The sequence below is a fragment of the Delphinapterus leucas genome, chromosome 4 (genome assembly GCF_059928025.1).
Source record: "Delphinapterus leucas isolate spDelLeu-1000000601 "Yukka" chromosome 4, BTC_Dleu_Yukka2, whole genome shotgun sequence".
NCBI classification, from domain to species: Eukaryota; Metazoa; Chordata; class Mammalia; order Artiodactyla; family Monodontidae; genus Delphinapterus; species Delphinapterus leucas.
This window is the reverse complement of record NC_143132.1, coordinates 132,448,275-132,474,070: the sequence shown is the minus strand read 5'-3', so window position 1 is coordinate 132,474,070 and position 25,796 is coordinate 132,448,275. Positions and strand designations below refer to the sequence as shown.

The following is a 25,796-nucleotide window of genomic DNA, read 5'->3' as shown; positions in this document are numbered from 1 at the left end:
GCTTTACCAGTTTACATTTGCACGAACAGTGAAGGGGTTCCATTCTGCCCACATCCTCAACCAGAATATATCTCTTAACTTTTTGATAAAAGCCATCCTAACAGAGGTGTGAAGTGATGCATCATGGCTCTGATTTTCATTTCCCTGAAGACTAGTGATGTTGAATACCTTTTCATGTAGCTTTTGGTCATTTATATACCTTCTTCAGAAAAATGTCTATTCAGGTCTTTTGAAAATTACTTTAGAATAAAATGAATACGCCAGAATACACAGACTACAATCAACCAGTACTATCAACAAGCACACTCCTTAGTATTTACCCAAATGAACTGAAAATTTATGTCTACATAAAAGCCTGCACAAAGATGTTTACAGCGGTTTTATTCAAAATTGCCAAAACAGGAAAGAAAGGTGTCCTTTAAAAGGTGAATGGATAAACTGTGGTACATGCAGACAATGGAATACTATTTAACACTTAAAAGCAATGAGCTATCAAGCCAGGAAAAGACACAGAGAAAGCTCAAATGCATATTACTAACTGAAAGAAGCCAATCTGAAACCACTACATACTATATGATTTGAAAAATATGGCATTCTGGAAAAGGCAAAACTATGGAAACAGTAAAAATATCAGTGACTGCCAGAAGTTATGGGGTAGGAGAGATGACTAAGTGGGCACAGAAGATTTTTAGGGCAGAGAAGATACTCTGTATGATACAAGAATGGTGGGTACATCTAACTGTACATTTATCAAAAGCCATGGAATATATAACACAAAGAGTGAACCCTAATGTAAATTACAGACACTGGGTGATAATGTCAACATAGGTTCATTGATTGTAACAGACATACCACTGTAATGTGGGATTTAATAGTGGGAGAGGCTATATGTATGTGGGAACAGGGGTTATAGGGGGAATCTCTCTACCTTCTGTTCAATTCTACTGTGAACATAAAACTTCTCTAAAAAATAAAGTTTATTAAAAAAAAAAAAGTAGCAGAGGAAGTGGGACAAAAGAGAGCATCCAAGACAGGCCATGGCACAATACCTAATAGAATAACATAGTTATAACTAGAATTCCAGAAGGAGAGAGAAAGATCAAAGCAAAATAAATATTTGAAGAGATAGCACAGGAGAACTTTCCAAAAATAATTTAAGACATTAAAACACAGATGGAAGACCAGAGAATTCCCAAGAATAATATCTAAAATATAATATTGCTAAAAATGAAAGAAAATTCAAAAGGAAGCTAAAAAAACATAATTCCTCACACACAGAAAAACAAAAAATTTTATCAGACTTTTTGGTAGAAACTATGTAAGGTGAAAGACAATGGAATAAAACTGATGAGTGGAGAGGAAAAAACCATGAACACTGAATTATCAATCTTTCAAAAATGAAAAAAAGAAATGATGTCATGGAAAATAGAGGAGTAAGAAACCTCAAGAATTAGGTCCTCCAATGAAGCAACTCTTAGCTTGCCAAAAAAAAAAAAATGACAAGACATCTTTTATGGACATCTGTAATCTAATAAAAACGTATAACAAAGAGAGAAGTGCCTAACAGTCTATTTTATTTGATAAGAGAGCACAATAGTATTTTTGCTTACCTGTATGCCATCTCCCCTCCCCCAACTCTATGGTGCCCACAGGGACAGCAGGCAGAGTTACTAGTATGGCTTGCTGGTGCCAAAGGGAACACCATGGACCCGATCTCAAAAACTGTGGCAGAGTGTTTTGAAGGGCTTCCCTTTTTTTTGAAAGAGTATCATCTTTCAAAAAGATTTAAAGACAGACAATAAAAGTAGTTGCCAGGGGCAGGACAATGGATTACATAAATAACAGACAATCTAAAAAGCCTCAAAATAAAAAGGCAGAGGAGTTAAGATATTTGAAGAATAAGTACTTCAAAGGGATATCACACATACTAGGAAATGTAGACTGCTACTTGAATGCCCAGGGCTGGATGAATTCTTAGAGAAGACCTGAGGGGCACAGGCTTGCAACTCTAGCTGATCTTTGCTCTCTGTGCAAGCACAAGGTGAATACTAAGGCAAAGCTGTAGGTAGCCTGCCTAACCTCTGAAGAAGTACCTCAGCTATAAGATAATCTGCAAAAAAACAAGAAATTACATTTTTCCAACTCCCATTAACTAAGGAAATCTGGAAGATCACTGCTAAACACCCAGACAACAAATTTTCAGTAACCACACATGACAAGGAATACAGTCCTTGAAAAACCAGTTTAGAAAAAAGTAAATGAAGAAATGACTGCAGCCCTTGAAAAGACAACAACAGTAAACCATGAGGAGGAGAGGAGAATCTAGTATTACAAAACTGTAATATTCAAAATGTCCAGTTTTTAAAAAACAAAAAAAAATCAAAAGGCATACAAAGAAATGTGAAAATATGACCCATTAACAACAACAAAAAAGAATTTCACACAAATCATCTCCATGTAAGCCCAGATATTGAAGTCTGACTTCCAGAGAAAACAGACTTCCAAAAGTATATCAACAGAAAGGGGTAGAAAGAATATCTGAAGACACAATGGCAAAAAACTTACCAATTTAAAGTTAAATACAGAAATCTACACAATCAAGAAGGTAAATGAACTCCAAGTAGGAAAAACTCAGAAGTGAGTCACACACAGAGATATAGAGAACAAGCTAGTGGGTTACCAGTGGGCGGGGGTGGGGTGGGGGGATAGGGGTGGGGTTTGGGTCGGTAATATAGAGGTGGGGGAGTTGGAGGTACAAGCTATTGGGTGTAAGATAGGCTCAAGGATGCATCATACAACATGAGGAATATAGCTAACATTTTGTAATACTGTAAATGGTAATCTTTAAATTTTTTAAAAAAATTTTAAAGAGTCACACAGATAAAACTATAGTTTACCCTTGAACAACACCAGGGTTAGGGGCACTGACTCCCTGCACAGTCAAAAATCCACATATAACTTTATAGTCAGCCCTCCGTATTTGTGGTTCCACATCAGTGCTCAACTAACCACAGACTGTGTAGTATTTTAGTTTTTGTTGAAAAACACCTGTGTAAGAGTGGAAAGGTGCAGTTCAAACCTGTGTGATTCAAAAGTCAACTGTATAGTTAAACTGTAAAAGCCAGAGATGAAAGAATCTTGAAGGAAGAACAAAAACAATCCACCTCATCATATACAAGTAATCCACAGAATCCACAGTAAGACTAACAGCCAATTTTTCGTTAAATATCATGAAAGCCAGGAGACAGTAGGAAGACATATCTAAAATGCTGAAAAAAAACTGTCAAATAAGAATTCTATACCCAGCAGACTATCACTCAAAAATGGCAGAGAAATTAAAACATTCCTAGAAAAATAAAAACTGAGGAAGTTTGTTGCTAGACCTGCCCTGCCCTACGAGAAACGCTAAAGGAACTCCTTCATGCAGAAATAAAGAATAAACAAAACTTGAAGCCACAGAAAAAAAGGAGAACACTGGAAAAATTAACTATACAGGTAAATATAGAAGCCAGTATTATTTTATTTTTGGTTTGTAATTCCTGTATTTGTTTCCTTTATGATTTAAAAGTAATAAAATAGTATTTATATACCTATGTTAATGAATACACAATGTATAAAGATACAGTTTAATTTTTAATTGAAATATAGTTGATTTACAATATTGTGTTTGTTTCAGGCGTACAGCAAAGTGATTCAGTTATACCATTTTTTCAGATTATTTTCCATTATACGTTATTATAAGATATTGTAGCTTTGTAGTATAGTCTGAAGTCTGGAAGGGTTATGCTTTGTTCTTTTTCCTCAGGATTGCTTTGGCAATTCTGGGTCTTTTGCAGTTCCGTATAAATTTTAGGACTATTTGTTCTAGTTCTATGAAAAATGTCATGGATATTTTGATATGAATTGAATTAAATCTGTAGATTTCTTTGTCCAAAATGTATGGGCATTTTAACAATATTAATTCTTCCAATCCAATCCATCTTTCCATTTCTTTGAATCAAAAGATGTAATTTATTAACAATAATATAAGTGAGGGATGGGGATGGGAGCAAAATTTTACAAGTTATTACAGGTACACCTCATTTTATTGCACTTTGCTTTATGAGCTTCAAAGATATTGCATTTTTTACAAATTTAAGGTTTTGTGGCAACCTGCTAGTCTATCACTGTCATTCTTCCAATAGCACTTGCTCATTTCATGTCTCTTTGTCACATTTTGGTAATTTCCCAGTATCTCAAACTTTTCATATTATTATTATGTGTCCTATGGTAATCTGTGATCAGCAATGTTACTATCATAATTGTTTTAGGATGCCATGAATGACATCCACATAAGCCAGCAAACATAATTGATAAATGTTGTGTGTGTTATGACTGCTCCACTGATTGGCCATTCCTCTGTCTCTCTCCCTCTCCATGGCCCTCCCTATTCCTGGATACATAACAATATTGAAATTAGGCCTATTAATAAACCCACAATGGCCGCTATGTGTTCAAGTCAAAGGAAGAATTGTATGTCTCTCACTTTCAATCAAAAACTAGACATGATTAAGCTTAGCGAAGAAGGCATGTCAAAACCTGAGACAGATAAAAAGCAAGGCCTCTTGCACCAAGCAGTTCACCAAGTTGTAACTGCAAAGAAAAAGTTCTTAAAGAAAATTGAGAATGCTACTCCAGTGAACATATGAATGATAAGAAAGCAAAACAGCTTATTGCTGATATGAGGAAGTCTCAGGAATCTAGATACAAGATCAAATCAGTTACAACATTCCCTTAAGTCCAAGTCGAATCCAGAGCAAGACGCTACAAAGGCTAAGATAAGTGAGGAAGCTGCAGAAAAAAAGTATGAAACTAGCAGAGGCTAGTTCATGAGGCTTAAGGAAAGAAGCTGTCTCCATAACATAAAAGTGCAAGGTAAAGCAGCAAATGGTGATGTAGAAACTGAAGCAAATTATGCAGAAGATCTAGCTAAAATAAGTAATTAAGGTGCCTACACTAAACAAAAGATTTTCAATGTAGACAAAACAGCATTACTTTGGAAGAAGATGACATCTAGGACTTTCATAGGTAGAGAGAAGTCAGTGCCTGACTTCAAAGCTTCAAAAAACAAGCATACGTTCTTTATAGGGTCTAAGGTAGCTACTGACTTTCAACTGAAGCCAGTGCTCATTTATTATTTCAAAAATCCTAGGGCCCTTAAGAATTACACTATATCTATTCTGCCTGTGCTCTAGAAATGGAAAAACAAAGCCTGGATGACAACACATTTGTTTAGAACATGGTTTAGTGAATATTTTAAGCCTACTCTTGAGATCTACTGCTCAGAAGATTCCTTTCAAAATATTACTGCTCATTGACAATGCACCTGATCACCCAAGAGCTCTGCTAACAATGCACCGTGAGAGTTATGTTGCTTTCACACCTCCTGACACAGCATCCATCCTGCAACCCACAGGAGTCATTTCACTGTTCAACTTTCATTAGTTAACAAATACATTTCATAAGGCTGTAGCTGTCATAGTTAGTGATTCCTCTGATGAACCTGGACAAGGTCAGTTGAAAACATGGAAAAGATTCAGCATTCTAGATGCCATTAGTAACGTTTGTGATTCATGGAAAGAGGTCAAAACATGAACATAAACAGGAGTTTGCAAGAAGTTGATTCCAACCCTCATGGATGACTTTGAGGGGTTCAAGTTTTCAGTGGGGGAAAGAACTGTGGGTGTAGTGAAATAGCAATGAACTAGGATTAAAAGTGCAGTCTGAATATGTGACAGCATTATTACTATTCTCATGATAAAAACTTTTACAAATGAGAATTGCTTCGTAGGTATGGGCAAAGAGAGTAGTTTCTTGAGATGAAATCTACTCCTGGTGAAGATACTGACAAGACTGCTGAAATGACAACAAACAGTTTAGAATATTATGCAAACCTAATTGATAAAGCAGTGGCAGAGTTTAAGAGGACTGACTCCAATTTTGAAAAAAGTTCCATTACGGGTAAAATGATCTTAAACAGCACTGTATGCTACAGGAAATTCATTCATGAATGGAAGAGTCCACCAATATGGCAATCTTCACTGTTGTCTTATTTTAAGAAATTGTCACAGTCATTCCAGCCTTCAGCAGCCATAAACACTGAGGCATGACCCTCCTCCAGCAAAAAGACCACAAGTCAACGAAGGGTCAGATGATGGTTAGCACCTTTTAGCAATAAAGTGTTTTTTATGTACGTACATAAAGGTATGTACATAGTTTTTTAAGACATAATGCTAATGAATACTTAACAGACTACAGTAACTCAAGTGACTCACTTTGCTGTGATGTTTGCTTTACTGCAGTGGTCTAGAACCAAATCCGCAATGCATTTGAGGTATGCCTGAACATATGAATAAAAACCAAGTTACTATCATTTGAAACTAAATTGGTATAAACCTTAAGATATTAATTCTGATCACCAGGATGATTACTAAGAAAATAATTTAAAATATTTAAAACATGAAAATGGTACACTAGAAAAAAATCAAACACAAACAAAAGCAGTGATAGAGGAATTGGGCAACAAAGAATATATAAGACAACTAGGGACTTCCGGGAAGATGGCGGAAGAGTAAGATGCGGAAATCACCTTCCTCCCCACAGATACATCAGAAATACATCTACATGTGGAACTGCTCCTACACAACACCTACTGAACGCTGGCAGAAGAACTCAGACCTCCCAAAAGGAAAGAAAATACCCACGTACCTGAGTAGGGCAAAAGAAAAAAGAATAAACAGAGACAAAAGGATAGGGACGGGACCTGCACCAGTGGGAGGGAGCTGTGAAGGAGGAAAGGTTTCCGCACACTAGGAAGCCCATTCGCGGGCGGAGACTGTGGGTGGCAGAAGGGGAAAGCTTCGGAGCCGCGGAGGACAGCACAGCAACAGGGGTGCAGAGGGCAAAGCGGGGAGATTCCCGCACAGAGGATCGGTGCTGACCAGCACTCACCAGCCCGAGAGGCTTGTCTGCTCACCCGCCAGGGCAGGCGGGTCTGGGAGCTGAGGCTCGGGCTTCGGTCGGAGCGCAGGGAGAGGACTGGGGTTGGCGACATGAACACAGCCTGCAGGCAGTTAGTGCACCACGGCTAGCTGGGAGGGAGGTCCAGGGGAAAGTCTGGACCTGCCGAACAGGCAAGAGACATTTTCTTCCCTCTTTCCTGGTGCGCAAGGAGAGGGGATTAAGAGCGCTGCATAAAGGAGCTCCACAGACAGGCGCGAGCCGCGGCTAAAAGCACGGACCCCAGAGACAGGCATAAGAGGCTAAAGCTGTTGCTGCCGCCACCAAGAAGCCTGTGTGCGAACACAGGTCATTATCCACACCGCCATTTCCGGGGAACCTGTGCAGCCCGCCACTGCCAGGGTCCCGGGATCCAGGGACAACTTCCCCGGGAGAACGCACGGCGCACCTCAGGCTGGTGCAACGTCACGCTGGCCTCTGCCGCCGCAGGCTCGACCCGCACTCCGTACCCCTCCCTACCCCCAGCCTGAGTGAGCCAGAGTCCCCGAAGCAGTTGCTGCTTTAACCCCGTCCTGTCTGACTGAAGAACAGACGCCCTCCGGCGACCTACACCCAGAGGAGGGGCCAAATCCAAAGCTGAGCCCCAGGAGCTGTGAGAACAAAGAACAGAAAGGGAAATCTCTACCAGCAGCCTCAGAAGCAGCGGATTAAAGCACCACAATCAACTTGATGTAACCTTCATCTGTGGAATACATGAATAGACAACGAATCATCCCAAATTGAGGAGGTGGACTTTGAGAGCAAAATTTATTATTTTTTCCCCTTTTCCTCTTTTTGTGAGTGTGTATGTGTATGCTTCTGTGTGAAATTTTGTCTGTATAGCTTTCCTTTCACCATTTGTGCTAAGGTTCTATCCGTCTTTTTTTTTTTTAACTATTTAAAAAACTTTTTTTCTTAATAATTATTATTGTATTTTACCTTACTTTATTTTATTTTATTTTGGCCTATTTCTTTCTACTTTTTCTCCCTTTTATTCTGAGACGTGTGGATGAAAGGCTCTTGGTGCTGCAGCCAGGAGTCAGGAGTGTGCCTCTGAGGTGGGAGAGCCAACTTCAGGACACTGGTCCACAAGAGACCTCCCAGCTCCACATAATATCAAACGGCAAAAATCTCCCAGAGATCTCCATCTCAACACCACCACCCAGCTTCACTCAACAACCAGCAAGCTACAATGCTGCACACCCTAAGCCAAATAACTAGCAAGACAGGAACACAACCCCACCCATTAGCAGACAGGCTGCCTAAAATTGTAAGTCCACAGACACCCCAAAACACACTACCAGACGTGGACCTGCCCACCAGAAAGACAAGATCCAGCATCATCCACCAGAACACAGGCACTAGTCCCCTCCACCAGGAAGCCTACACAACCCACTGAACCAACCTTACCCACTGAGGACATACAAAAACATCCCCAAAACAACGGGAACTACGAACCTGCAGCCTGAAAAAAGGAGACCCCAAACACAGTAAGATAAGCAAAATGAGAAGACAGAAAAACACACAGCACATGAAGGACCAAGAAAAAACCCACCAGGCCTAACAAATGAAGAGGAAATAGGCAGTCTACCTGAAAAAGAATTCAGAATAATGATAGTAAAGATGATCCAAAATCTTGGAAATAGAATACACAAAATGCAAGAAACATTTAACAAGGACCTAGAAGAGCTAAGGATGAAACAAGCAATGATGAACAACACAATAAATGATATGAAAAATACTCTAGATGGGATCAATAGCAGAATAACCGAGGCAGAAGAACAAATAAGTGACCTGGAGATACAATAGTGGAAATAACTACTGCAGAGCAGAATAAAGAAAAAAAATGAAAAGAACCGAGGACAGTCTCAGAGACCTCTGTGACAACACTAAATGCACCAACATTCGAATTATAGTGATTCCAGAAGAAGAAGAGAAAAAGAAAGGGACTAAGAAAATATTTGAAGAGATTATAATTGAAAACTTCCCTAAGATGGGAAATGAAATAGTTAATCAAGTCCAGGAAGCACAGAGAGTCCCATACAGGATAAATCCAATGAGAAATAGCCAAGACACATATTAATCAAACTGTCAAAAATTAAATACAAAGAAAACATATTAAAAGCAGTAAGGGAAAAACAACAAATAACACGCAAGGGAATCCCCATAAAGTTAACAGCTGATCTTTCAGCAGAAACTCTGCAAGCCATAAGGGAGTGGCAGGAAATATTTAAAGTGATGAAGGAGAAAAACCTACAACCAAGATTACTTTACCCAGCAAGGACCTCATTCAGATTTGATGGAAAAATTAAAACCTTTACAGACAAGCAAAGCTAACAGTTCAGCACCACCAAACGAGCTTTAAAACAAATGCTAAAGGAACTTCTCTAGGCAAGAAGCACAAGAGAAGGAAAAGACCTACAGTAACAAACCCAAAACAATGAAGAAAATGGTAATAGGAAGATACATATCAATAACTACCTTAAATGTAAATGGACTAAATGCTCCCACCAAAAGACACAGATTGGCTGAATGGATACAAAAACAAGACCCATATATATGCTGTCTACAAGAGACCCACTTCAGACCTAGAGACACATACAGACAGAAAGTAAGGGGATGGAAAAAGATATTGCATGCAAATGGAAACCAAAAGAAATCTGGAGTAGCAATTCTCATATCACAGAAAATAGACTTTAAAATAAAGACTATTACAAGAGACAAAGAAGGACACTACATAATGATCAAAGGATCGATCCAAGAAGAAGATATAAAAATTGTAAATCTTTATGCACCCAACATAGGAGCACCTCAATACATAAGGCAAATGTTAACAGCTATAAAAGGGGAAATCGACAGTAACACATTCATAGTAGGGGACTTTAACACCCCACTTTCACCAATGGACCGAACATCGAAAATGAAAATAAATAAGGAAACACACACTATAAATGATATATTAAACAAGATGGACTTAATTGATATTTACAGGACATTCCAACCAAAAGCAACAGAATACACATTTTTCTCAAGTGCTCATGGAACATTCTCCAGGATAGATCATATCTTAGGTCACAAATCAAGCCTTGGTAAATTTAAGAAAATTGAAATTGTATCAAGTATCTTTTCTGAACACAGCGCTATGAGACTAGATATCAATTACAGGAAAAGATCTATAAAAAACACAAACACCTGGAGGCTAAACAATACAGTACTTAATAACGAAGCGATCACTGAAGAAATCAAAGAGGAAATAAAAAAAATACCTAGAAACAAATGACAATGGAGACATGACGACCCAAAACCTATGGGATGCAGCAAAAGCAGTTCTAACAGGGAAGTTTACAGCAATACAATCCTACCTTAAGAAACAGGAAACATCTCAAATAAACAACCTAACCTTGCACCTCAAGCAATTAGAGAAAGAAGAACAAAAAAACCTCAAAGTTAGCAGAAGGAAAGAAATCATAAAAGTCAGATCAGAAATAAATGAAAAAGAAATGAAGGAAACAATAGCAAAGATCAATAAAACTAAAAGCTGGTTCTTTGACAAGATAAATAAAATTGATAAACCATTAGCCAGACTCATCAGGAAAAAAAGGGAGAAGACTCAAATCAATAGAATTAGAATTGGAAAAGGAGAAGTAACAACTGACACTGCAGAAATAAAAAAGATCATGAGAGATTACTACAAGCAACTCTATGCCAAAAAAATGGACACCTGGAAGAAATGGACAAATTCTTAGAAATGCACAACCTGCCAAGACTGAATCAGGAAGAAACAGAAAATATGAACAGACCAATCACAAGCACTGAAATAGAAACTCTGATTAAAAATATTCCAACAAACAAAAGCCCAGGACCAGATGGCTTCACAGGCGAATTCTATCAAACATTTAGAGAACACCTAACACCTATCCTTCTCAAACTCTTCCAAAATATAGCAGAGGGAGGAACACTCCCAAACCCATTCTACAAGGCCACCATCACCCTGATACCAAAACCAGACAAAGCTGTCACAAAGAAAGGAAACTACAGGCCAATATCACTGATGAACATAGATGCAAAAATCCTCAACAAAATACTAGCAAACAGAATCCAACAGCACATTAAAAGGGTCATACACCATGATCAAGTGGGGTTTACTACAGGAATGCAAGGATTCTTCAAAATATGAAATCAATGTGATACACCATATTAACAAATTGAAGGAGAAAAACCGTATGATCATCTCAATAGATGCAGAGAAAGCTTTTGACAAAATTCAACACCCAGTTATGATAAAAACCGTGCAGAAAGTAGGCATAGAGGGAACTTTCCTCAACATAATAAAGGCCATATATGACAAAACCACAGCCAACATCGTACTCAATGGTGAAAAACTGAAAGCATTTCCACTAAGATCCAGGAACAAGACAAGGTTGCCCACTCTCACCACTCCTAACCAACATAGTTTTATAAGTCTTAGCCACAGCAATCAGAGAAGAAAAGGAAATAAAAGGAATACAAATCGGAAAAGAAGAAGTAAAGCTGTCATTGTTTGCAGATGACATGATACTATACATAGAGAATCCTAAAGATGCTACCAGAAAACTACTTGAGCTAATCAATGAAATTGGTAAAGTATCAGGATACAAAATTAATGCACAGAAATCTCTGGCATTCTTATACACTAGTGATGAAAAATCTGAAAGTGAAATCAAGAAAACACTCCCATTTACCACTGCAAGAAAAAGAATAAAATATCTAGGAATAAACCTACCTAAGGAGACAAAAGGCCTGTATGCAGAAAATTATAAGACACTGATGAAAGAAACTGAAGATGATACAAATAGATGGAGAGATATACCATGTTCTTGGATTGGAAGAATTAACATTGTGAAAATGACTCTACTACCCCAAGCAATCTACAGATTCAATGCATCCCTATCAAACTACCCCTGGCATTTTCCACAGAACTAGAACAAAAAATTTCACAATTTGTATGGAAACACAGAAGACCCCGAACAGCCAAAGCAATCTTGAGAAAGAAAAATGGAGCTGGAAGAATCAGGCTCCCTGACTTCAGACTATACTACAAAGCTACAGTAATCAAGACAGTACGGTACTGGCACAAAAACAGAAATAATGATCAATGGAACAGGATAGAAAGCTGAGAGATAAACCCACGCACATATGGTCACCTTATCTTTGATAAAGGAGGCAGGAATGTACAGTGGAGAAAGGACAGCCTCTTCAATAAGTGGTGCTGGGAAAATTGGACAGGTACATGTAAAAGTATGATATTAGATCACTCCCTAACACCATACAAAAAAATAAGCTCAAAATGGATTAAAGACCTAAATGTAACGCCAGAAACTGTCAAACTCTTAGAGGAAAACATATGACATAAATCACAGCAAGATCCTTTTTGACCACCTCCTAGAGAAATGGGAATAAAAACAAAAATAAACAAATGGGACCTAATGAAACTTCAAAGTTTTTGCACAGAAAAGAAAACCATAAACAAGACCAAAAGACAACCCTCAGAATGGGAGAAAATATTTGCAAATGAAACAACTGACAAAGGATCAAGATTTATATGCAGCTCATTCAGCTCAATAACAAAAAAACAAACAACCCAATCCAAAAATGGCCAGAAGACCTAAATAGACATTTCTCCAATGAAGATATACAGACTGCCAACAAACACATGAAAGAATGCTCAACATCATTAATCATTACAGAAATGCAAATCAAAACTAAAATAAGATATCATCTCACACCTGTCATAATGGCCATCATCAAAAAATCTAGAAACAATAAATGTTGGAGAGGGTGTGGAGAAAAGGGGACACTCTTGCACTGCTGGTGGGAATGTGAATTGGTACAGCCACTATGGAGAACAGTATGGAGATTCCTTAAAAAACTATAAATAGAACTACCATATGACCCAGCAATCCCACTACTGGGCATAAACCCTGAGAAAACCATAATTCAAAAAGAGTCATGTACCAAAATGTTCATTGCAGCTCTATTTACAAAAGCCCTGAGATGGACACAACTTAAGTGTCCATCATCGGATGAATGGATAAAGAAGATGTGGCACATATATACAATGGAATATTACTCAGCCATAAGAAAATGAAATTGAGCTATTTGTAATGAGGTGGATAGACCTAGAGTCTGTCATACAGAGTGAAGTCAGTCAGAAAGAGAAAGACAAATACCGTATGCTAACACATATATATGGAATTTAAGAAAAAAAAAGTCATGAAGAACCTAGGGGTAAGACAGGAATAAAGAAAAAGACCTACTAGAGAATGGACTTGAGGATATGGGGAGTGGGAAGGGTAAGCTGTGACAAAGTGAGAGAGTGGCATGGACATACATACACTACCAAATGTAAAATAGATAGCTAATGGGAAGCAGCCGCATAGCACAGGGAGATCAGCTCGGTTCTTTGTGACCACCTGGAGGGGTGGGATAGGGAGGGTGCGAGCGAGGGAGATGCAAGAGGGAAGAGATATGGGAACATATGTATATGTATAACCGATTCACTTTGTTATAAAGCAGAAACTAACACACCATTGTAAAGCAATTATACTCTAATAAAGATGTAAAAAAAAAAAGGTAGAAGAAAAACAGCAAAATGGCAAAAGTCCTTCCTTGTCAACAATCTCCTTAAATATAAATGTATTAAACTAATCCATTAAGAGACAGACTGGCACAATGGAATGTTTTAAAATGATCCAGGGATTTCCCTGGTGGTGCAGTGGTTAAGAATTCACATGCCAATGCAGGGGCATGGGTTCAAGCCCTGGTCCAGGAAGATCCCACATGCCACGGAGTAGCTAAGCCTTGCGCCACAAGTACTGAGCTTGCACTCTAGAGCCCGCGAGTCACAACTACTGAGCCCATGTGCCACAACTACTGAAGCCCGTGAGCCTAGAGCCCGTGCTCCGCAACAATAGAAAAGTCACTGCAGTGAGAGGCCTGTGCACCGCAACCCTGCACTTCTCGCTGCAACTGGAGATAGCCCGCATGCAGCAAAGAAGACTCAAGGTAGCCAAAAATAAATAAATTTTGAAAAAAATAAAATGATCCAATGACACGCTGTCTACAAGAAATTCATTTTAAATTTAAATACACAAAGAGATTGAAAACAAGAAGATACAACAAGGTATTCTATACAAAGGGTAACCAAAAGAAAGCTTGAGTGGCTATGCTAATATCAGACAAAATAAATTTTGTCACATTTATTATGTAAGACATAATAACACTGAGTAAAAATGATCAATTCATCAGGAAAATACAACAATCAAAAAGATATATACACCAGACAGCAGAGTCCCAAAATATATGACACAAACACTAACAGAATCAAACACAGAAATAGATAATCACTATAGCAATAGCTGGTGATTTCAATATACCACTTTCAAAAAAACATAGACGATCCAGACAGAAGATCAATACGGAAACAGAGGACTTGAACAATACCATAAACTAAACAGACGTAATAGACATATATGGAACACCAAACCCAACAACAGTATACACATTATTCTCAAGTGCACATATGAAATTCTCCAGGTTAGCTGACTAGGCCACAAAAAAGTCTCAGTAACTTTTTCAAGACTGGAGTCATAGATTATCTTCTTTGAGCACAATGGAAAGGAAGTGGAAATGAATAACAGGAGGGAAATCTAGAAAATTTACAAATACGTGCAAATTAAACACACTCTTAAATTACTGAGTTACAGAAAAAATTACAAGACAAATTAGAATACTTTGAGACCAGTGAAAACAACACCACATACCAAAATTGATAAGATGCAACAAAAGCAGTGCTCAAAGGGAAATACAGCTGTAAATGTTTACATTAAAAAAAAAAATGAGGGAGCCCTTCAAGATGGCGGAAGAGTAAGATGTGGACAACTTCCGCCCCACAAATACATCAGAAATACATCTACATGTGGAATAACTCCTACAGAACACCTACTAAACGGTGGCAGAAGACCTCAGATCTCCCAAAAGGCAAGACATTCCTCACGTACCTGGGTAGGGCAAAAGAAAACAGAAAAAACAGAGAAAAAGGAATAGGGACAGAACCTGCACCAGTGGAGGGAGCTGTGAAAGAGGAAAAGTTTCCACACGCTAGGAAGCCTCTTCACTGGCAGAGGCAGGGGGCAGTGGGAAGCATCGGAGCCACTGAGGAGAGTGCAGCAATAGGGGTACAAAGGGAAAAGTGGAGAGATTCCCGCACAGAGGATCGGTGCCAACCAGCACTCATCAGCCTGAGACGCTTGTCTGCTCACCTGCCGGGGTGGGTGGAGGCTGGGAGCTGAGGCTCGGGCTTCGGAGATCAAATCCCAAGGAGAGGACTGGAGTTGGCTGCGAGACCACAGCCTGAAGTGGGCTAGTGCGCCACAGCTGGCCAGGAGGGAGTCCAGGAAAAAGTCTAGACCTGCCGAAGAGGCAAGAGACCATTGTTTGGGGGAACGCGAGGAGAGGCGATTCCTATTCCATGTACCCAGAGAAGGTAGAGCACCACCTAAGCGAGCTCCAGAGATGGGCGCGAACTGAGGCTATCAGCTCGCACTCCAGAGACGGGCATAAACCGCTAATGTTGCAGCAACTGCCACCAAGAATCCTGTGTGCAAGCGCAGGTCACCACCCATACGCCCTCCCAGGAACCTCTGCAGCACTCCATTGCCAGGGTCCCGTGATCCAGGGAAAACTTCCCGGGGGGAACACACAGTGCGCCTCAGGGTGTTGCACCGTCATGCTGGCCTCTGCCGCCGCAGGCTTGCCCCACATTCCGTACCCCTCCCTCCCCCAGCCTGAGTGAGCCAGAGTCCACTAACAAGCTGCTACTTTAACCCCATCCTGTCTGAGCAAAGAACAGACGCCCTAAGACAACCAACACGAACAGGTGGGGACAAATCCAAAGCTGAATCCCAGGACCTATGCGGACAAAGAAGAGAAAGGGGATTCTCCCCTAGCAGTTTCAGTAGCAGCGGATTAAATCTCCAAAACAAACTTGATGTACCCTGCATCTGTGGAATACCTGAATAGACAACAAATCATCCCAAAACTGAGGCAGTGGACTTCGGGAGCAACAATATATTTTTTTTTCTTTTTCTCCTTTTCTGTGTTTGTATGTGTATGCTTCTATGCGTGATTTTGTCTGTATAGCTCTGCTTTTACCATTTGTCCTATGGTTCTGTCTGTCCGTATTTTTTTGTTTTTTTGTATAGTTTTTACAGCTTGCTATCATTGGTGGATTTGTTTTTTGGCTTGGTTGCTCTTTTCCTCATTATCACTTTCTAATTTTATTTTTAATAATTACTCTTCATTTTTTAAAATAACTTTTATTTTCTTCTTTCTTTCTTTTTCCCTTTCCTTCTGAGCTGTGTGGCTCACAGGGTCTTGGTGCTCCGGCCGGGTGTCAGGCCTGTGCCTCTGAGATGGGAGAGCCAAGTTCAGGACATTGGTCCACCAGAGACCTCCCACCTCCACATAATATCAAATAGAGAAAGCTCTCACAGACATCTCACTCTCAAAGCTAGGACCCAGCTCCATTAAATGAACAGAAATCTACAGTGCTGGACACCTTAGGCCAAACAACTAGCAAGACAGGAACACAACCACACGCATTAGCAGAGAGGCTGCCTAAAAACATAAGGTTCACAGACACCCCAAAACACACCACCAGACACAGACCTGCCCACGAGAAAGACAAGATGCAGCCTCATCCACCAGAACACAGGCACCAGTCCCCTCCACCAGGAAGCATACACACCCACTGAACCAACCTTAGCCACTGGGGGCACACACCAAAAAACAACAGGAACTACGAACCTGCAGCCTGTGAAAAGGAGACCCCAAACACAGTAAGTTAAGCAAAATGAGAAGACAGAGAAAAACACGCAGATGAAGGAGCAAGGTAAAAACCCACCAAACCAAATGAAGAGGAAATAGGCAGTCTACCTGAAAAAGAATTCAGAGTAATGATAGTAAAGATAACCAAAAACTTGGAAAGAGAATGGAAAAATACAAAAAACATTTAAAAAGGACCTAGAAGAACTAAAGAGCTAACAAACAGTGATGAACAACACAATAAACAAATTTAAAAATTCTCTGGAAGCAATCAATAGCAGAATAACTGAGGCAGAAGAATGGCTAAGTGACCTGGAAGATAAAATAGTTGAAATAACTACTGCAGAGCAGAATAAAGAATGAAAAGAATAGAGGACAGTCTCAGAGACCCCTAGAACAACTTTAAATGCACCAACATTCGAATTATAGGGGTCCCAGAAGGAGAGAAAAAGAAAGGGTCTGAGAAAATATTTGAAGAGATTATAGTTGAAAACTTCCCTAATATGGGAAAAGAAATAGTCAAGTCCAGGAAGTGCAGAGGACCCATAACAGGAAAAATCCAAAGAGAACGCCAAGACACATATTAATCAAACTATCAAAAATTAAATGCAAAGAAAAAATATTAAAAGCAGCAAACAACAAATAACATATAAGTGAATCCGCATAAGGTTAACAGTTGATCTTTCAGCAGAAACTCTGAAAGCCAGAAGGGAGTGACAGGACATATTTAAACTGATGAAAAGGAAAAAACTACAACTAAGGCTACTGTACCCAACAAGGATCTCATTCAGATTCGACGGAGAAATTAAAACCTTTACAAACAAGCAAAAGCTAAGAGAATTCAGCACCACCAAACCAGCTTTACAACAAATACTAAAGGCACTTCTCTAGGCAGGAAACACAAGAGTAGGAAAAGACCTACAGTAACAAACCCAAAACAATGAAGAAAATGGTAATAGGAAGATACATATCCATAATTACCTTAAATGTAAATGGATTAAATGCTCCCACCAAAAGACAAAGACTGGCTGAACGGATACAAAAACAAGACCTGTATATATGCTGTCTACAAGAGACCCACTTCAGACCTAGGAACACATACAGATTGAAAGTGAGGGGATGGAAAAAGATATCCCATGCAAATGGAAATCAAAAGAAAGCTGGAGTAGCAATTCTAGTATCAGACAAAATGGACTTTAAAATAAAGACTAATACAAGAGACAAAGGACACTACATAATGATGAAGGGATCAATCCAAGAAGAGGTAACAATTGCAAATATTTATGCACCGAACACAGGAGCACCTCAGTCGGTAAGGCAAATGCTAACAGCCATAGAAGGGGAAATTGACAATAACACAATCATAGTAGGGGACTTTAACACTCCACTTTCATCAATGGACAGATAATCTGAAACGAAAATAAATAAGGAAACACAAGCTTTAAGTGATACATTAAACAAGGTGGACTTAATGGATATTTATAGGACATCACATCCAAAACAACAGAATACACTTTCTTCTCAATTGCGCATGGAACATTCTCCAGGACAGATCATATCTTGGGTCACAAATCAAGCCTTGGTAAATTTAAGAAAATTGAAATCGTATCCAGTATCTTTTCCGACCACAACGTGATCAGACTAGATTATCAGGTACAGAAAAAAATCAGAAAAAATACTAACACATGGAGGCTAAACAATACACTACTTAATAACCAAGAGATCACTGAAGAAATCAAACAGGAAATAAAAACATACCTAGAAACAAATGACAATGAACACAAGACCACCCAAAACCTATGGGATGCAACAAAAGCAATTCTAAGAGAGAAGTTTATAGCAATACAACCATACATTAAGAAACAAGAAACATCTCAAATAAACAACCTAACCTTACACCTAACGCAACTAGAAAAACAAGAACAAAAAAATCCCAAAGTTAGCAAAAGAAATCATAAAGATCAGATCAGAAATAAATGAAAAGGAAATGAAGGAAACAATAGCAAAGATCAATAAAACTAAAAGCTGGCTCTTTGAGAAGATAAACAAAATTGATAAACCACTAGCCAGACTCATCAAGACAAAAAAGGGACAAAACTCAAATCAACAGAATTAGAAATTAAAAAGGAGAAGTAACAACTGACACTGCAGAAATACAAAGGATCATGACAGATTACTATAAGCAACTACATGCCTATACAATGGACAACCTGGAAGAAATGAACACATTCTAAGAAAAGCACAGCCTTCCGAGACTGAACCAGTAAGAAATAGAAAATATAAACAGACCAATCACAAGCACAGAAATTGATACTGTGATTTTAAATCTTCCAACAAACAAAAGCCCAAGACCAGATGGCTTCACAAGAAATTCTATGAAACATTTAGAGAAAACGTAGCATCTATCCTTCTCAAACTCCTCCAAGATACAGGAGAGGCAGGAACACTCCTAAACTCATTCTACGAGGCTACCTTCACCCTGATATCAAAACCAGATAAAGATATCACACACACAAAAAAAACTACAAGCCAATATCACTGATAAACAAAGATGCAAAAATCCTCAACAAAATACTAGCAAACAGAATCCAACAGCACATTAAAGGATCATACACCATGATCAAGTGGGGTTTACTACAGGAATGCAAGGATTCTTCACGGTATGCAAATCAATGTGATACACCATATTAACAAACTGAAGAATAAAAACCATATGATTCTCTCAATAGATGCAGAAAAAGTTCTTGACAAAATTCAACACCTATTTATGATAAAAACCCTCCAAAAACTAGGCATAGAGGCACTTATCTCAACATTATAAAGGCCATATACGACAAACCCACCGTAAACATCATTCTCAATGGTGAAAAACTGAAACCATTTCCTCTAAGATCAGGAACAAGACAAGGTTGCCCACTCTCACCACTATTATTCAACATTGTTTTGGAAATTTTAGCCACAGCAATCAGAGAAGAAAAAGAAATAAAGGAATCCAAACTGGAAAACAAGAAGTAAAGCTATCACTCTTTGCAGATTACATGATACTATACATAGAGAATCCTAAAGATGCTACCAGAAAACTACTAGAGCTAATCAATGAATATGGTAAAGTAGCAGGATACAAAATTAGTGTACAGAAATCTCTTGCATTCCTATACAATAATGATGAAAAATCTGAAAGAGAAATTAAGGAAACACTCCCATTTACCACTGAAACAAGTAGAATAAAATGCCTAGGAATAAACCTGCCTAAGGAGACAAAAGACCTGTATGCAGAAAACTATAAGACACTGATGAAAGGAATTAAAGATGATAGCAACAGATGGAGAGATATACCATGTTCTTGGATTGGAAGAATCAACATTGTGAAAGTGACTATACTACCCAAAGCAATCTACAGATTCAATGCGTCCCTATCAAACTACCACTGGCATTTTTCACAGAACTAGAATAAAAAATTTCACAATTTGTATGGAAACACAAAGGACCCTGAACAGCCAAAGCAATCTTGAGAAAGAAAAATGGAGCTGAAGGAATCAGACTCCCTGACTTCAGACTATACTACGAAGCTACAACAATCAAGACAGTATGGTACTGGCACAAAAACAGAAATATAGATCGATGGAACAGGATAGAAAGCCCAGAGATAAACCCATGCACATGTGGTCACCATATTTTTGACAAAGGAGGCAAGAATATCCACTGGAGAAAAGGCAGACTTCAGTAACTGGTGCTGGGAAAACCGCACAGCTACAGGCAAAAGAATGAAATTAGAACACTCCCTAACACCATACACAAAAATAAACTCAAAATGGATTAAAGACCTAAATGTAAGGGCAGACACTATTAAACTCTTAGAAGAAAACACAGACAAAACACTCTATGACATAAATCGCAGCGAGATCCTTTTTGACCCACCTCCTAGAGAAATGGAAATAAAAACAAAAATAAACAATGGGGACCTAATGAAACTTAAAAGCTTTTGCACAGCAAAGGAAACCATAAACAAGATGAAAAGAAAACCCTCAGAATGGGAGTAAGTATTTGCAAATGAAGCAACTGACAAAGGATTAATTCCCAAAATTTACAAGCAGCTCAATATCAAAAAACAAACAACCCAGTCCAAAAATGGGCAGAAGACCTAAACAGACCTTTCTCCAAAGAAGATATACAGATTGCCAAGAAACAGATGAAAGAATGCTCAACATCATTAATCAGTAGAGAAACGCAACTCAAAACTACAATGAGGTACACCTCACACCAGTCAGAATGGCCATCATCAAAAATTCTACAAACAATAAATGCTGGAGAGGGTGTGGAGAAAAAGGAACCCTCTTGCACTGTTGGTGGGAATTTAAATTGATACAGCCACTATGGAGAACAGTATGGAGGTTCCTTAAAAAACTAAAAATAGAACTACCATATGACCCAGCAATCCCACTACTGGAGAAAACTATAATTCAAAAAGAATCTTGTACCACAATGTTCACTGCAGCTCTATTTACAATAGCCAGGACATGGAAGCAACCTAAGTGTCCATCGACAGATGAATGGATAAAGAAGATGCGACACATGTATACAATGGATTATTACTCAGCCATATGAAGAAACGAAATTGAGTTATTGTAGTAAGGCGGATGGACCTAGGGTTTGTCATACAGAGTGAATCAAGTCAGAAAGAGAAAAATACCATATGCTAACACATATAGATGAAATCTTCAAAAAAAAAAAAATGGTTCTAAAGAACCTAGGGGTAAGACAGGAATAAAGACGCAGACCTAGAGAATGGAGTTGAGGACACAGGGACGGGGAAGGGTAAACTGGGACGAAGTGAGAGAGTGGCGTGGACTTATATACACTACCAAATGTAAAACAGATAACTAGTGGGAAGCAGCCGAATAGCACAGGGAGATCAGCTCAGGGCTTTGTGACCACCTAGAGGGGGGGAATTGGGAGGGTGGGAGGGAGACGTAAGCGGGAGGAGATATGGGGATGTATGTATATGTATAGCTGATTCACTTTGTTGTAGAGCACAGGCTGACACGCCACTGTGAAGCAATTATACACCAATAAAGATGTTAAAAGAAAAATTTTTTAATGAATTCAATAACCTACCTCTATACCTTAATAGGAAAAAGAAAAGCAAACTAAATGTAAAGGCAGCAAAATTTAAGAATAAAAATAAAAGAAATAAATAGGAGAGACCAGAGAAACAACAGAATTAGTAAGACAAAAAAAATTTTTTTTAATGTATCAACAATATTGACACCCTTTTAAATAGACTCAGTAAGTAAAACAGATAGAAAATGCACATAACTACAATCATATATGAAAGCAGGAATATTACTATCAACCTTACAGAAATAAAAATATTGTGGAAGAATAGGACAGAAAATTGCATGCCAATAAATTGCATACCCTGTATTAAATGGCTCAAGCAAAAATAAAAAAATCAGAACAAACCTATAACATGCAAAGAGACTGAATCAGTTATTAAAAATCTCCCAACAAAAAAGTCCAGAACCAGATGGCTTCACTGGTGAATTCTATAAGCAATTAAAAGAAGTAACACTGATCCTTCTCAAAGTCTTCCTAAAAATAATGAGGAAGAAAAACTTTGTAACTCAATCTATGAGGCATTTCTTTTATACAAAGACACCACATCAAAAGAAAAAAAACCAGAAACCAATTTTCCCCATAAGTGCAAAAATCCTCTTTTATATATATATATATATATATATATATATATATATATATATATATATATAAGCAAACAGAATCAACTACATATTAAACATAATATGTATACCCTGGCAGTGGTTCAACATTAGAAAATCAATGAATGTAATAAAATACATTACATGGTTCTTTTTTCCTTCTTTCTAATAATCATCTCAAATTATGACAAATAGCATTTGACAAAATCTCAAGGGACAACAAAGAGCCAAAACACTCTTTCCTGATAAAAACATGCAAAAAACTACAAACAGAAGGGAACTTTCTTAGTATAATAAAGGGCATTTATGAAAAACATGTAACTTTACACTCAATGTTAAATGACTAAAATAAAAGCTTCCCCCCTAAAATCAAGAAGTCAACAATGTCCATTTTCACCACAGCTTTCAACAAATTACTGTATGTTCAAGCAGAATTAGGCAATAAAGAGATATAAACTGCATCCAAATAGATAAAGAAATAAAACTATTCACAGACAACATAATACTTTATATTTCAAAAATATCAAAGAATCAACAACAACCAAATACTAGTAGAAAAAAGTTGCAGGTGCAAGATAACATAACATACAAAAATCAATTGTGTTTCCTTTTTAGAATAAGTTTACAATGTTACAGGATACAAAATCAACACACAAAAAACGGCGCTATTCTGGTACAGTGACAATAAAGAAACCAAAAAGGAAGGGAAAAAATTACATTTACAGTTGCATCAAAATAAACTAAATACTTAAAAAGAAACTTAACCAAGGTAAAAGATTTGTTCATGGATGGGAAGACTTAATATTATAAGGATGTCAATACTATCCAAAACAATCTACAGACTCAATACAATCATCATCAAAATCTCAATTAGTTTTTTGTAGAAACAGAAAATTCCATCCAAAATTCTTACGGAATCTCAAGAAAAGAACCCTTAAAAACCTGAACAATCTTGAAAAAAGGAACCAAAGTTGGATGTCTCAGACTTCCTGAGTTCAAAATTTATCACAAAGTAAAAGTAATCAGAACAGTGTGATACAGTGTGATACTAGCATAAAGACAAATATACAGACCAAAAGAATAGAGAGCCCAGAAATAAATCCTCACATATTTGGTCAAATGAATTTTGGCAAAGAAGCCAAGATCATGCAATAGGGGAAAGACTGTCTTTTCAAAAAAATGGTGCTGGGAAAAGTGGATATCACATATAAAAGAATGAAGTTAAACCCTGACCTTACACCATACACAAAAATCAACTGAAAATGGATCAAACACCTAAGTGTAAGAGCTAAAACTATAAAACTCTTTAAGGAAAAACTAGGGCAAAAGCTTCATGACACTAGATTTGGCAATGATTTCTTGGATATAAGACGAAAAGCACAGGCAACAAAAGAAAAAATAAGTTGGACTTCATCAAAACTGAAAACTTTTCTGCATCAAACAACATTATCAATGGAGTCAAAAGGCAACCAAGGAATGGGAGAAAATAAAATCTGCGTATCATATATATGACAAGAATCTAGTATCCAGGATACACAGTTGACCCTTGAACAACATAGGGGTTAGGAGCACCAACCCCCCCACACCGTTGAAAATCCACGTATAACTTTACAGATGGCCTTCCATATCCACAGCTCTGCAGCCACAGATTCAACCAACTGTAGATTGTGTAGTACTGTAGTATGTATTTACTGAAAAAATTCCGTGTTTAAGTGGACTCACACAGTTCAAAACCCATGTTGTTCAAGGGTCAACTGTATTTTCTTATGATCCAACAAGACAAAATATTCCAATTTAAAAAATGGTCAAAGGACTCAGACACTTCCCCAAAGAAGATATATTATTGGCCAAGAAGCACATAAAAAGGGTTGAGGCTCAACATCATTAGAGAAATGCAAATGCGAATCACAATATGATACCATTTTGCACTCATTAGGATGGCTATAATCACAAAATGGAAGATAAATCTACGAAAATCTCTGTCATCTTGGGTTAGGTAATGAGTTCTTAAATATGACACCAAAAGCATTATCCACAAAAACGCAAACAAAAAACATTAACTGGACTTCATCTTTCTTCTCTGCAAAAAACACTGTTAAGAGACTGAAAAAACAAGTCATACACTGAGAGAAAATACTTCCAAATCACAAATCTGACAAAGAACTTGTAGGAAGAATATTTAAAGACCTCTCAAAACTCAAATATAAGAAAGAAAACAGTTTCTTTTTTTTTTTTAAATGGGTGAAATATTTGAACAGACACTTCACCAAAGAAGATAAAAGGGTGACAAATATTCCAATGAATGCTCTTTACCATTAGGGAAATGGAAATTAGAACCACAATGAGATATGGCTACATACTTATTAGAATGACTAAAATTAAAAAGACCATTTCAAGTGTTGGTGAGGAGTCAGAACAACTGGAAACCTCATACATAGCTAGAGGGAATACAAAAATAGCACAATCCCTTTGAAAAACATTTTGGCAATCCTTTTAAAAGTTAACCACACGCTAACCATATGACTGAGTAATGCCACTCCTAGATATTTACCAGGTACAAAGAAGCTTATGTTCTTACAAAAAATATGTACTCAAATGTTCATAGGAGCCTTATTCATAATTGCCAAAAACTGGAAACATGCCCCAAACCGTCCTTAATTGAATGACTGTATAGATATACAATTGGCATATCCACAAAATGGAATACTACTCAACAATTAAACGGAATGGACTGTTGATATATGCCACAATATTGATGAGTCTCAAGTACACAAACTATGTACTTACTGTAGAATTCCATTTATGAGGTAATTCTCGAAAACCACAGAGACAAAGAACAGATCAGTGGCTGTTAGAGGTTGGGGGAAAAAAGGATTGACCACAAAGAGACAGCATAATAGAATCTGGTGGGTGAACTATGTACGCAAATTAAAACTCTTCTTTTAAATCCAACCAGGATCTTTTTCAGAAATTGAGATAATTCTCAAATAAATATGGAAACAAAAAGGAACTGGAATAGCCAAAACAATTTTGAAAAAGAAAAAAGTCAGAAGACTCATAATACCTAATTCCTATGTACAAACTTACACAAGCTTAATAAGAAACACAAATATGAAATGTTTTACATATTCATAAGCAATTTACATTTTTCACTTGGAAAAGCACTATGGACATTCT

The 25,796-nt window shown here is 37.8% G+C and overlaps 1 protein-coding gene across 2 annotated transcripts in view; it reads right to left on the bottom strand.

The window, feature by feature from the left end:
- The window catches only part of STAG1 (STAG1 cohesin complex component), a 441,577-nt gene that overhangs the window by 314,982 nt on the left and 100,799 nt on the right, over positions 1-25,796 (bottom strand). The window contains exon 2 of one of the 2 annotated variants that reach the window (XM_089910049.1): positions 15,339-15,487. The exons of the other annotated variant lie outside the window; for it this stretch is intronic. The gene's annotated coding sequence lies outside the window, so the exon portion shown is untranslated. The remainder of the gene's footprint in view (positions 1-15,338; positions 15,488-25,796) is intronic. 2 annotated transcript variants of the gene reach the window in all.